Source organism: Akebia trifoliata, unplaced genomic scaffold, assembly GCF_017979445.1.
Source record: "Akebia trifoliata isolate Shusen 1 unplaced genomic scaffold, ASM1797944v1 Contig01017, whole genome shotgun sequence".
NCBI lineage: Eukaryota > Viridiplantae > Streptophyta > Magnoliopsida > Ranunculales > Lardizabalaceae > Akebia > Akebia trifoliata.
Window position 1 is genome coordinate 9,553 of NW_028237414.1, and position 13,525 is coordinate 23,077.

At 32.6% G+C, this 13,525-nt stretch overlaps 1 long non-coding RNA gene and 1 pseudogene across 6 annotated transcripts; both read right to left on the bottom strand.

Annotated features, from left to right (window-relative positions):
• Positions 1–1,598: 1,598 nt before the first annotated feature.
• Positions 1,599–8,795, bottom strand: LOC147380747 (uncharacterized). 5 transcript variants are annotated; one of them, XR_015175151.1, is made up of 9 exons: positions 8,257–8,795; positions 7,543–7,650; positions 7,381–7,452; positions 7,040–7,120; positions 6,187–6,266; positions 4,810–5,079; positions 4,602–4,723; positions 3,095–3,206; positions 1,599–1,893 (listed from the first exon to the last, which is right to left on the bottom strand). It is a non-coding gene; the product is annotated as an uncharacterized LOC147380747 (long non-coding RNA). The 5 variants fall into 5 exon arrangements; XR_015175152.1 differs by lacking the exon at positions 7,381–7,452 and having other exon boundaries at positions 8,257–8,794; XR_015175154.1 differs by lacking the exon at positions 6,187–6,266 and having other exon boundaries at positions 8,257–8,794.
• Positions 8,796–9,898: 1,103 nt separating this feature from the next.
• LOC147380748 (inorganic pyrophosphatase 2-like) lies at positions 9,899–11,606 on the bottom strand (annotated as a pseudogene). Its single transcript, XR_015175149.1, has 4 exons — positions 11,396–11,606; positions 10,971–11,092; positions 10,682–10,883; positions 9,899–10,432 (listed from the first exon to the last, which is right to left on the bottom strand). The product of XR_015175149.1 is annotated as an inorganic pyrophosphatase 2-like (transcript).
• Between the last annotated feature and the right edge of the window lie 1,919 nt (positions 11,607–13,525).

Consider the following 13,525-nt stretch of genomic DNA (forward strand, 5'->3'; position numbering starts at 1 on the left):
ATTTGGGCGGCCACTCTAAAAATATTTTTATAAGGACAAAAATATTGATACAAGAAACCCTTTCTTTCCTAAGATAGCGAGGAAAAAAGGGCTTTACTAAGCCTCATCCACCATCATAAAGCCCTTTAGATTTATAACAAATCTCAAGGAATTATTTTATGAATATCTAGGTCTTTATTTTTTTTATAGTGGATGAGACTTAGTAAGGTTAAATGGACTTAATTGATATCATGGATTCAACGATGATGGATGATAATGAATTGATAAAAAAATTTGTGATAGAGATTAGTTAGGAATCACAAAGATAAATTTATGCATTATGATAATATACATGAAATGTAAATCCACTATATTAATATTATGGTGTATCTCATCACTCATATGGAAGAATTAGATTTGCATCAATTAGGATTAATCAAAGATATAAGATTGGATATTTTGAATTTATACATATCCAATGATCCATAATGTAATCATCACCCAAGCATTACAAATAGAGACCATTTTCTTCATGTTATCAGAGTTTAAGTTCAGATCAGTGCTATCGTCGAATCTAAATGTATCTTTCAATAATAATAATAATAATAATAATAATAATACGATTTTACTATATACCTCTAAAATCCCTTTTGTTCACACATTTGCTTCTAGGTATCTTTTTTTATTTTTTTTCCTTTTATATGATCTTACTTAGTGTGCTTCTGGAAGAGATCATTACAAAGATACTATTGACTCTGACAAACTTAAAAACGAACAGGATGTGACTATGATTAAATTCTTAAACAAAGGTGATAAGTACCACTAAGCACAACCTTAGTGACCCAATCATTTTTTCAACAGCGGTGCCGCTCCTCCTCTCAATCCTCGCTCTGCTGCTTTGGGAGCGAATTCTTCTAAAATCCCCGTTCTCAAAATATGGGAACCCACTCCCAAAATGTTGGAAACCCGCTTTTTTTGAACATTCTAATTCAATCCATCATAGTAAGTACTTTTTTTTTTGTTTCTTAAATAACTTTTAGTCATGTATGTCCTCAAAAACCAACATTGCAATGAAATATTGGCGAGTATTTCAATTAGAAGATAACAACAATGTGACAATGAAATTTTTTTAAAATATTATTGTATCAAAGTAGAAGAAACTTCAATCATTAAAACTCATATGGATTATTAAATTATTAATGAATAATATATAATATTAATCCCTATTGTGTTGTTATAAATAACTAGGGTGGGGAATAGTATACTAACATTAGGTATATTAGTCAAATTTTATAAATAGAAAAAGAAAAAAAAAAAAAAATACAACCAGCACTATGTGAAAAAGGCCCATATTTGACGGTCTTAGCCCGTCAAATTTTGAGAAATTTGACGGACCCTCCCGTCAAATATGCCCGTCAAATATTTTCTTGTAGAATTTTTTTTTTTTGACGGTCCAAGACTACCAAATTATTGGAGAATGGACTTAAAAAAAAAAAACAAAAAAAATCCATAGAGTATGACCGTCAAATTTGGAGGTTTAACAAACAATAGCACGGTGGTCCTCTAATTCACCAATCACAATGAACGAAATAATAATAAAAAAAAATCAGAAAAAGAAAAATCATAAAACAAGCTCCAAATTAAACTAAATTACCCAAAATTAATATACATGTAAACCTCTTTGTTAAGATCGAAAATTCTGTCTAAGCTACAAATAACTAACAATAAAGCAGTATATGATATATATATATATATATATATATATATATATATATATATATTTACTGTTTTTCCATGTTGGGTAATTATGGTGGCATCGTTTCCTTTGATTTATGTTACTTCTACATCTATCCACGCAACCTCCGAATCCTCAGCCCACACGTGTAAGCCGACGGCGATGTTAACAGGAGTTCCCTGAATCAAGTAAAGATCCATTTGGTTCAGTCAAATATGTTAAAAGAAAACACAATGGTGATACTGACATTTAGAGCTGCAAATATTTGAACTGTGTCACATAGGCATTCAGATTTCACTCAAGACCAAATGAAATACTTGTAACTTAGTGTGAAGCATGTCATCTCACAAGAATGTGTTTGAACTTAGTGTAAAGCAAACTACTAACGTTCAAAAGGAGGATGCAAAATTTTATTTTGAATCACTAATTACAAAAACTAAAGGAAATGAAACTAACATAACATGTCTTACAAAATCTGAAACATTTAAAATTGAAGCATAGCTTGTAGTGTTTTTCATGCTTTTACTAAAGAAGAAAATTATGATATTTTCCCTCAACTTCAAATAGAGCCTTAAAATTTAAATAAATAAGTTGATCAGCATGAATTGGGACATAATTTACCAACTCTGACAGAACTTCAAAAACACACCCTTTTTTTCCTTCTCTACAAGAAAGCATGTGTCAGACAATTAGCATTAAAATGACAAAGAAAAAAGAGGTGCACCAGCAACTAAACCATTCTAAATTTAATAGTGTCGAGTGTTTTTTTATTCCATTATTCCTATCTATATTTTGTTTCCAATCAATGCGGGTATTAGTTTTCAGGTCAAGCAAATATTAGGATTTAGGCGCATCTTAATAAATAACACCATGCACATAGCAAAATCTTTACAAAATAAGAGAAACGTGTTTCCTTAACCATTGAAGCAGTATAAACCTATTCTTCAATTGTTTTAAGAAGTAAAACAATTATTATTGTTGAAGCAGTATACTTATTGGTGAAGCTTTAAGTTGCTCAGATATGAATATGGGTTACAGAGCTTTACTCAAAATAAAAATAAATAGATAAAATAAATAAACAAAGAATATAAATTACACAAATCCATAATAAGGGCATTGGAGTATGACTAGTGCAGCTTAGCCCATTAAACATGTTCATGCCAGGCTTTAAACACAGTTACAAGTTCACTCACCGAATTTGACAAAATTTTAAACATTTACACATTTTTGCTTTAAAGAACAAACAACAAAACCATTAGTAGTGAAAAATTATCAACACTCGATGGAAAACAAGGAAAATGTACAAGTATCAATGATTAGTAATTCAATAACAAATTGTGTTGATACAAATACACTAAGCAAAAACAAAATAATGCTTACAGCAGTAGACGGTGAAGGCCAACAGTGCAGTGCAGCACCAGCATGCAAAACATCAACTGAATTTGAAACGAAAGGAAGCCGAGAGATATCAGCTCTGATCAAGATTAAGTTCCTGCAAAGCAACAAGTATTACCACATCATATATAATCTAATAAACACAATTTTACCCTTAGAAAAAAGGTATTCCTACTAATAGATTAATCAAAACAACTTTCAGAAAAATTGAAGCTAGAGCAACAACAAGAGAAAATAGTCCACTCTTGGTGAAAAGTCTTGAAAATAACCCGCTTCCATAGCTGGCATCAACTATGTTTCCACCTAAAACAGGCTTAAGGTAATCTTTGGCCATTTCAAACTGTAACCAAATTATTAGATTGTTAACTAGATGAATGACTTGTGAAATACGTGGAAGCATAAGTCACGTGGGTGAGCAGAAATAACCATTGACATATTAAAAATACGATAGAAACCATCATGATTTCATCAATAAGCAGCAAGGGTGATGAATAAGCACTTAAAATTTCTCAAAAAAAAATAATTAAATAACAAATCATATATTGTAGATTTAATAGAACATCATATTAACTCTTTCTCGGGTCCAGGAAATCCACCCCATATAAATTTTGACGCCATCCCCTCTCATAGAGAAATGATACCAGTGGAGTCCTGTTTGAAAAATGATCTTCATCTGTTATAAGGAACATATAAGTTGAAAGAAAAGTAAGGTTCCTCCTATACTAGTGAATAAATTGGTTGATATAAGCTGTTGAAGATAGGCAGATTAGCTAGAAACCACATTCTAGATTAACTTAAATGTGATTTTAAGTTGAAAGTTCTCTCAACTTGATGGGGGGGGGGGGGGGGGGGTTGAGGCTTTGTAGGACCTTTTACCTCACTATCTTAGTAAGGAAAGGGTTTCTCGAAGGATAAATTGCAAAATAGGATATACCGACTCATTAACATATTATTTTTTTCTCTGATTCAATGAATTGGCTTGAGAAAGGAGAACCAAACAATGTTCAGGCTACCTTCCATGGCATAGATTTCGAATACCTATTAATTAACAGCCTTGTTTTCCTATGCAACATATATTACCGGTCCTCTTATTAGCTATTATCATAATAACAAAGAAATAGAAAATGTGTTGATGAAACATAAACCATGAATAAAAAAAACAAGTACAACCATGCCAACAATCTAATTTTTTTTCATTAAATCTCACCATGATCCTCATGAACCATGGGGATTCTCTATATATATATATCAAAGATCAATAGCATCACCATCAAATCAGAAGGCATCCCTTTTTTTTTTTTTTGCCATTTCTCTTCTCTGATTTTTCTCCCCCTTTTTTTGTTTTTTTGTTTTTTTGTTTTTTTTGAATTTCCCATCTTGTCTCTATTATAACAAGATCACCCCACATACCATATCTACAATTTGATGCACACTTATGCATTTATAGTGTATATAACTCATATATGCCCTTATGAAATCGGCATGGACATACTCAAGAACTGTTATTGCAGAGTGTAGGCTTGGACTTGTCGAGTATCGACCACTTCACCTGAACATCCTCATAAGCACAAGCCATTACTTCACCATGCAAATCCATAACACGATTGTCATTCCCTATAATAAGAACCAACCACAATATATAAGAGTTAATTTACATAAAGATCCAATATGGCTAACATAGCATATATAACAAAATATACCTTGTTGTGTCTTCTTATCTCTTTGATTGTTGGGGTTGAAGAAAGTGCAAGCTTTTCTGAATGGAGATGTGATTGTGCGAACCCAAGAAGCCATTCTTTTTATTTTTCAATTCTGCTAGACTTCAATTGTCGAGAAGATGAGTGAATCCTCTTGAGTTTATATAGGAGAGCTTGATGAGGAGAAGGATAAGTCGGGGTGTAGGCTTAAGGGGGAACAAGATCCGTGAGATGTGGTTGAAGGATATGACACTTTCTTTATTGCTCATCAAGCTGTTGATAGGAGTATATAAGGATATTAGTTGAAGATATAAGCTGTTGATAGGAGTATATAGCTCATCATTCCTGTCCAGGCTGGAGCTCTCTACAGACTCCAAGTTGGCTGGAGTATATACACTTTTTTTTTTTTTTTCTGGTGTGTACCATAATCTTCTTATCTTCTACCATAAACATACCCACAGTGTTAATTTTTCAGTTTGTGTCAGATTCCTTTGGTATGTATTCATTTTAGAACATTGTTAGTGTCTCTGTGTTTAAGTTTCTATTTGTAATGGATCATACGAGCTGCATTATCTTCCAAAGTTCCGTATGTACCAATGGGGACATAATCTGCATCAAGTAAATTAAGAGCATACTTCTCTCTCTCTCTCTCTCTCTCTCTCTCTCTCTCTCTCTCTCTCTCTCGTGTGTGTATGCCCACTTGTGGGTCTTGAAGGACATAATGTTTGATGATTCAACCTTATAGTTTGTCATGATACGACAATAATCTCTATCAAAAATCAGTCCACTTAACATCAAAAATACTAACCATATGAAAAAATTGACTGGAAAACATGGTCTAATTGGACAGTTTGGCTAATCCAAATTCAAGACAATTTTCATTAGATTGGGACTATCAGAATATGTTGAATTTTTTTAATTTTTGGTGTGTGATGGTCCTCTAAACTGTATGAACAAGCCCATATATGGTTGGAATGTCCAACATGATGCAAAAAAGGAAGGAGATTCTGAAAACATTGGGTATGTGAAATTGATTTAAGGAAGATAATAGATATGCAACTCGACTGGACTGTCCAGTGACTTAATTCATTTTTGGTAATTTTTGAAAAAATAGATAGACCATCCCATTATAACACAGCTGTTCATGGTGTGCACAGCTAGACATGTATAGAACTTAAGATATGAAGCATTTGGTCTTTAAATCAAAATTTATTAAGTTGTAAATGGATTGGGCCTAATATGCCCCACCCACATCAATAGTACACACATGGGTTTGTTCTCCACACAGTGCCAAATTTGTAACTCATGTTAAAGCAAAACAACATTGGTCACTTGAAGTTGTTGGGACTCAAGTTTGAAGAAAGCTATATAGCGTGATACCTTGCATGAAAAGTGTCCATGCGGCTATCATAGCTAAGCTCGGCATCGTAACAAGTCAACATAAATCCAACATGTCCATGCTGAAGTAGAAGATAAGAACAAAGTTTTTAGTAATTTTCTAACAGAACAAGGCATCAATAATTGAGTGCCACACATCAAACATCAAAGCTTATATAATAAAAAGAGTTCCAAGACATTTAGAGCTCAAAGAAATATTTATCTTTGACTACAACAATATATTTGTCAAAAGAGCTAGAAATGGAAGAAATCAACAAAAAGTGTAAAATTGAAAATAGAAAGCAAAAAAATAATAGCTGAAATTACAGTTGTTTCTAACAAAAAAGGCATTAACATTTGTTGCCATGGAAACTTATACAGAATCAGGATCAAGTATGGTGTCCCATTCATAGAGCATATGAACGGTGTCTACATGGCACACTTTTGTACGGAGTTTAAAATACATGGGGTTCCTAACCAAGACATTTTTTACATGACATGCAGACCAATGTGTTTAGTTTAATCTCCAAACAAAATGTGCCACACAGACACTGTACATTGTTAATTGAACGAGACACCGCTATGGATCATGACTCAAGCGAGACATTTAGAACTCGAAGACAGATTTTTCAACTATAATTTCAGATCTATTTATATAAAGAGAATCACAGTTAATAACGTGAACTAAGCAAGAAATCGAGCATTCTCATATCAAAACAGCAGATTCCAATGAGCTACCTTCGGATGATGTACTGTAAGAAAAATGGGTAGAATCAACATCACTCCTCCATATAGATTATAATTTAAATGAAGCTCCACTCTTAATAAAACTAGCTTATAAGTTAGTACTTAGTACCTCTAGGCATGGTTGTCTTTTGTCCAAACTATCGCACTCATTCCATCCTTAATCAATCCTGGCACAGTCTGTCTTCCAAATCTGCAATGTTTGGAACCGAAATTAATTTGCAAAAAAGGATAAATTTGTATTAACGTTTATATTGCATTAATAGTCAGTAGTTTAAGCACAGATTTCTATTTAAAACATAAGAAAACCATTTCAAATCTGTTTTTCTGTTAAACAATCAACAATAAATTCTTATAAAATTATCATGATTCCAGGGTTTAGTTTCTTGCAGGGTATTGAGCAACTTAAGAGATGTCTGCAACAGAGATAAGTGGCAGATGATTGCAAGATACCTGACAAGGTCCCCTTTCAGAGCATTTGTCCAGAATATTCCAGACTTATCTCATCCCCTTGTTCAACCCAAACTATCATAATAAAGTAGACAACATAACTACAAGGGCATCTTCCAACTTAACAAGGGAAACACAAAACTAGAATTGTGAAAATTTTCTTACATATCTTGAACTTCTCATAAATGTCACTGATCATGGATATATGCTCTGTGGAGGGAATTGCTCCCATCCGCTGCAGTTGTGAATTAAAGATTTCCTAGCCAAGTAACTCTGAAAGCAAGACATTTGAATAAAGTTCATGAATCAATTTGCAACAAAGAACTAAAGTTTTTTTCTTCTATTATGGATAAAATGCATTTTCCTTAGAAAGCAGAGAGAAATTGCAAATACAAGGAAATCAAAGAACTAGTTACAGAGAAAATAACTAGAGCCAAAACTACAAATGCATCAGAGAGGGTCCTCAGTCTATATGAGAAGATGAGGTAACCTTCCATAACATACCAGAAGGAACTAAAGAAAAACTAGCATAGGGGTAACATTTGTTCGATCAAGGCAATCAATGCAGTTAACCCTAAAAACTCCTTTTTGCTCTGCTAAACAATCTACATGGCTATGATTTCTCAAGAATCTAACCATCTAAATCAACATTTGGAAGCCAATTTCACATAAACAAAAAATAGAACCAAACCAATTGCTTTAGAAGATCAACAAACACCTGAAAACACTAAAAGATGTTCATTGTACGACAAAAATTAACCAAAAACCAAACTTTCCACCTCATATACCTTCAAAACCTCAACAAATAGAATAATCTCACAAATCATCATCGAAGTTACAGTCGATTCTCTTCAAATCAAGATTTACAGTTGATCATACCTTGAAAAGTGAGAACACCTTAGCAGAAACTCAGCTTCCAATCTAAGGCGACCGATTGTGACAGAAATCGAAATTTTAGAGAGTTCAATCCGATTGCGTGAGAGAAATCGAAACCCTAGAGACTTCAAATCCGATTGCGATTGCATCAGAGAGATAAGAAAGTGAGAGAGATCTATCGAGGGAGACAGATCGAAAGAGAGATCGATTGAGGGAGAGACTGAGAGAGAGAGATGGAGAGGTCAATCGATGAAGAGAACGACTGTGAGAAAGAGATGAAGAGATCGATCGATCGAGAGAGACTGTAAGAGATAGATATGGAAAGGTCAATCGATGACTGTGAGAGAGAGACAGAAAGAGAGTGAGAGAGAGAGAGAGAGAGAGAGAAAGAAAGAAAGAGAGATGAGATCGAGAGACAGACAATGAAAATGAGTGAGATCGAGTGGAGATGGGAAACGTGATTTGAAGGCCGCGGAATTTCGATATTAAAAATTGACGGGTCAGGAGCATCAATTTTTTTTTTTTTTTAAATTTGGGATTTTCACGTAGTGCAGCCCTAGACATAAGAGGAGTGAAAATGTTATAGCTATGGGCAATGGTGGATTCATGATTGTATTTTTCAATATGAAATTTATTGATTAAAATGTTTATTTTCTTAAAATTTCTCAATTCTAAAATTGGAAGAGATGTATTAGAGTATGTAGTCATGGAATAAATAAGCAAATGAATCATACAAAAAGAAAATCGAGTTTTGAATTTTATTTCTATAACACTTTGGAGCCGTTTGAACTAAGATATTTTTGAACTTGGCACTTCCACTGCTGCTCTTGCACCCACACTTGCTCCATGCTTTTGTCACTAAGAGTACGATCAAACAATTACAACTATATATTAACAATTTTTTCATGAAATCAAGACTAATATTTAATGAGTTACTATTGCCACACCAACTTTTACTAACATCATACCAACTGTGTGTAATTCTATGGTGATTTACATAGGAATTGGTGTGGCATTAGTAAAAGTTGGTGCAACAATAGCAGCTCGATGTTAAAAGATGAGTTAGGGATATAATAGAAATAAATTTATACATTATAATAATGTGTACGAGATGAACTATATTGATGCTATGGTGTATCTATCACATCTCTTGAAAATTTTTAGATTTGCATCAAACTCTCACATTAAATGAACTAGTAGAAAAAAAAAAAGGAACTTCAGTAATACCTCCTATGAAATTGACCAAAAAAACTAGTTTCACAATGCTCAAAAGGCCACAACACAGAATTATAATTACTTAAGTGATTTTTTGCTCAAAGACTCTTGAGTGCATGCGACGTCAAGTAGTTTTGTAACTAACAAGGCTAGTTCTGTAAATGGGGTATGCAATCAATACGCATGGGCTCATGTGATTGGTGGATCTCGGATACTGTGAACAAATTTTCTTATAATTTTTCTCCAAAATGCCCTCAACGTCAACAAATTAAGCCCTTTCAATCCAGCAAAATTGGTTAACTGTAACTCCTTATTTGACATGTAGCATTAGGCGCCACAAAGCATAACATGTGCCACATGGTAAGAGGACTATAAAAAAAGTGCTTGTAAAAAATGATTCAATTAGAGATTGGTAACACATCTTATGCAACTTCATTGATTCATGATGTAGACAACATTCTTGCTTGAGCTTGGCACTCTTACATAAATACTAAATTTAACAAATTACATTAAAACAAACAAACAAATACAAAAGGAAAGAAAGGTTTTAAAAAAAAATGTATTATTGGCTTTGCCAGTATTGAACTTTGTAGCTTCTAAAGTTGAACATGAAGAGCTTTAGAAAAGGATTCATGGGTAGAGACTGGTATAGTCTTAAACTTGCAATCCAACGATATCAATGCAGAATTTCTATTGTTATCATCTTCATGGATGATTGTGTTAATTAGGTGAAGTAGAATTCGTTCGAGATCGTCTCCATCAATCCATTCATGTATCTTTGCCTTGATAAGTAATGGGTTGTTGCAGATTAACTCCCAAACTGGATAATTCTTCCTCGCATTACTCGATCTTCTTCTCTAAGCTTCAAACTTGGGCAGTAATCGACCTTTCCGTCTCCAAGATAAATGAATCGTTTCTTTCCCTCCGCAAAAACAGATGCTTTGATCCTTTCCATTAATAGACCCTATAGGGAAAAAATCATAAAATGGGTTAAATAAATTAGAAATAAAGAAAATAATTCAAATATGAACTATAAGTAAATTTGATTTTCTTCAAAAAAATGTCCATATGTCACTGTCACTATCTGATTATGTTATTCTTGATAACATGGTCCACATAATACCCTGAAAAATAAAGTGGGAATGGGAAGAAAAAATGGATCAAATTTTCTAATTTGGTTGATTTAATTAATTTAATTAACTAATTAAATTACCTTGCACATGTTGGGAGGGCAAAGATCACAACCATGAGGAGAGGAGGTGAAATCATGGAAAGGGAAGATCCTGAGCTTCCCTTCTTCATCAATGAAGCTTGGATTTGTGTTGATTTCCGAAAAATAATCCATCAAACCATGATGTTTCAATATTGTCTCAATGAAGAAAACATTTGCATCACTCACAATCCTCAAATCACACCTGAAATCATTAATAAATTCATTATTAGTATCATATTTTTTTGACAAAAATTATAGTAAATTTGAAGATTGTGTTTATGAAAAATACCCAAGAGCATAGGCTGATTTAATGCCTGAGATTATACGAGAATGCAATGGAGCACGTTTCAAGACCTCAGCTATATCTTCGATTGTCTTCCCTTGAGAGTGAAGCTCCTTCATCATCTTATCCTGAACAGATTCAAGAGCAACAACTCTTCCATTAATACAACAAATCAACAAAAACAAAAAAACAAAAACAATGAGCACCAACACATCTCTGCTTGAAAAAAATATAGAAGAACTTTAATTTTTCTTTAAAAATCCAATTGAAATCTCAAATAAAATCAAAATCTAAACCATGGGTTTTCTACAAATTTGCAAACTTTCAAGAAATCTAAACTACTGGTTATTTCAAAAAATAAAAACCCAATTACATGAAAGATTCAAAAAAACAAAAAAACAAAAATTTAGTAAATTAGAATTCAAACTAACCATAAGAGTGTTCCAAGGCATAGTCGGGAGGAGTTCATTGAACAACTCTGTCGCATTCAACTCATCTACCACCCAATTATCACTGTCACAATCGATAATCGTTTTGTCGAAATCAAATACAACCACAACTCCAGCCATTTCTGAGAAATCAAGAAATCGTTTTCAGGAATCGCTTCTCACCAATGAGGCTAAGAAGAGAGGGTACATTGTATTATTTATAGGGACTTCTGTGGCAGACTGACTAAAAGCTTAAAAGAACGTCAATAATTACGACGAAGGCACCAAGTCTAGATTTAGGACTCGTTTTGATTAAGAATATTCCGTATGTTTTCCTACTTCTTTACTAACCTGGAGGCTGTGTTCGGTACACGGTTTATCCTATACGACCTGGGGGTCCGATTTGCAAATCCACCCTTTTATGTGACACAAAAAAACCATAAAAGTGGATATGGGATTCCCCATTCCCATCTAAGTGTCACCTCCCTCAAACTCTACTATCCCATTTTTCTCTATCATATTAATTTTAGTTTTTCTAGAATAATTCATTTAAATTATTGATTATCTCAAACGAGACCACTAGCAATGTTTTAAAAATAAACATTTGTCAAATTAGTTGATCGACGATTGGGTTGGATTTTATGTATGTCCATTGAAAAAATTAAATATGTATACATTTTCCCAAAAATGCCTCTTTTTATATTTATAAAAGGATAATACTAATAATAATAAAAATTCATATTAAAATTTGTATACATTTTCCCAAGAATGCTTATATTTATATTCATAAAATGATAATAATAATAAATAAATAAAAGACTCATGGTTCATTAACTGAACCGTTTTAATTATAAAATACAGTCGAACCAAACGAGACCTTCGATAGGTCTGATTTTTAAAATATTGGTCACTTGAGCTTTCCTTACTTTTGAGATTTATTTTCAATTTATACATGTTTTAGTTATAATTTCATTAAAAACATTTTATAGGCCAACCTTCTCTGAAGTGAGAATTTGAGAATTTGGGAGTAGGCTAAGATTTATAGGCGTAGGTTATTTTATAGGGAAGATCAAGCATATCATCTGTTAATATCTTTAAAAGAAATTGAATTTATTAATAATTATATGACAGATTTGATTGGCTGATTTAATTTAGGGACTTCCACATTGTCCTCGACCCAAATTGGAACCAACCCACAATGGGTTTCAACCTAAACCCGATTCATGCTTGGTTCGATATATTATTTTAATTTTTTTGTTATTATTTATGCCTAAGAATTTACTTTTACATTCGCTAAACAGCTCATCATGAGTACCTGAAATTTGAAAAGAAGTAGAAGTAGGTTTGTCAACACTAACACTTTCCTTACCAACTTAATAAGATTTTAAGCCACAACTGAATGAGCAATCGTTTTGCTCAAATGGATTACCACATCTGCAATCCAACTCCACAGCCCTTTAAATTTCATGGAAAACCTTAGATTAAAAGAAAAATTCTTTTGAATCACGATTTACATGTGTCTCATAGGGAAAAAAAAATCAAAATACAGAAGATTTTTTCCTTTACAACTCTAAATCATCGGATCATAGTTTTGAATCCCACAAGTTGAGTCCAAGGACCCTTAGTAAGGGTGAAATCCTTACTACCTTAGTAAGGCTAGTTGGCCTCATTTGTCAATGTGTAATTATACAAATCGGTATTCAAGTAATCAATATTATTCATAATTTTTGGATATTGGATTTAATTCAGTAAAATTTTATATTTGAATACCTATGGATCAGATTCGAAAATCAAAATATTTCATTATGATAATATCCCTGTTGAGATCCAATGGATTCCACGAAGATGATGGTACTGAGCTAAAGCATCTCTAATGACAATGTTACATTTGTTCTTTAAATATTTTTTTTTTAAATGATAAAATAAACAAATGTTAAATTTGACACATATTAATTCTTCATCTCAAAAAAAATGTTACTAGTACGTTTTGGATGACAATTTAATAAAAAAGAATAATTAAAAATACTCTTTTTTCAAATACAAAGAAATTTTCGTAAATTTGAAATATTCTAAAAAGCAATGTCAAATACTACATTACTTTTATCAGATTCCAGGTTCGAGATTCCATATGGC